The sequence below is a fragment of the Cherax quadricarinatus genome, chromosome 68 (genome assembly GCF_038502225.1).
Source record: "Cherax quadricarinatus isolate ZL_2023a chromosome 68, ASM3850222v1, whole genome shotgun sequence".
Classification (NCBI taxonomy): Eukaryota; Metazoa; Arthropoda; class Malacostraca; order Decapoda; family Parastacidae; genus Cherax; species Cherax quadricarinatus.
Genome location: NC_091359.1, coordinates 13,031,632 through 13,033,018, shown reverse-complemented (window position 1 = coordinate 13,033,018; position 1,387 = coordinate 13,031,632).

The following is a 1,387-nucleotide window of genomic DNA, read 5'->3' as shown; positions in this document are numbered from 1 at the left end:
ATAATGTTAAATGCAAAAGTTTTTGTAACTTTGAAAAATTTTCTGATTTATCCTCTGATGAAATTAATATTAGCAAAGGAAATGTATATAGCTCTATATGAACCAACATTCTAAATTGCCAAAGATTCTTTAAGTCTGCAAGATACACTTAATAACAATAAAATTTTAGCCTTACTAAAGCAGACAAAATAAATTCAATAGTAATTATGAAAGAAAATGACTACTAAGAAAATGAATAATCTCTTTAGATGATACTGAAAACTATTCTAAACTTTCTAGAAACCCTTCTAGAAACCGTTAATAATAATTTCACAAACAATAAACTTTTACTGAAAGGCAAAGCGATTTAGTCAAATAATTTACTTCCTAATTTAATCCATTCTTTACCTTACATGTATGGAGTAGTTAAAACACAAACCAGGGAACCAGTCGTACCACTATTAGTCTGATAGGGTCAGTTTCATATAAATTACATCCAAATGGCCTGTTGATATTTTGAGCCCTATTGTTGGCAAAATTTCTAACTCCTTAATGTTAAAATAAATATTATGTAGACTTGGTTGATAAATTAAGCCCTTGACTGACTTAAATGATTTTGTACATGGCTAGTTTTGATGCTACTTCTTCGTTTACTGAAAGTTCTGCTAGATGATTAATTAAGTTTTCATCTTGAAGAACTCGTTAACTATGATTTACCATTGCTAGTTTTACATCATTAAAACTTATTAAACTTTGCAATGTTGATGCAAAATTGTATTTAGCTGATAAGTTTTACACCTGTGTGTTTGGTATGGCAATGGGAAACTCTCTTTCACCTGTTCTAGTAACCTATAATGGAATTTTAACATGTTATTTAACAATCCTCCCACAGAGCTAAATGGTCTGATATGTTGATGATATTTTGTGTCTTATGCCCAAAAATGTAGATGATATACACTATTTCCTTTGAAAATTAAATAGCTGAAATCATTCTATAACCTTTACTGTTGAGTTTGAAGAAAATAATCTCATTGTTTTTCTCTAGATGTTTTAATTATTAAGGGTAATAATGAATTTAAATTTAAAATTTACAGAAAACCTACAAATAACTGTTTGTGTCCACTATTATTTCTAACAAGATAGAGTCAACTGTCTGTTTTCCTCATCAATGTTTTTGAGCTTTACGAATTTGTAGTCCTGAGTTCATAGATGAGGAAATATCCAAAATTTATGAAATAGGTAATGATCTAAAATACACCTAAGTAAAATGTAATTATTAACCTTTTTAAAGTTGCTAGAAATACTTTTATAACCTGCAAAAAGGACAACCAGCCTTATCTCAACTAAAATATGCTGGTTCTCCCCTTACCATGAAAACTTGGTTGATATGCCTTCTTCTCAAGAGACT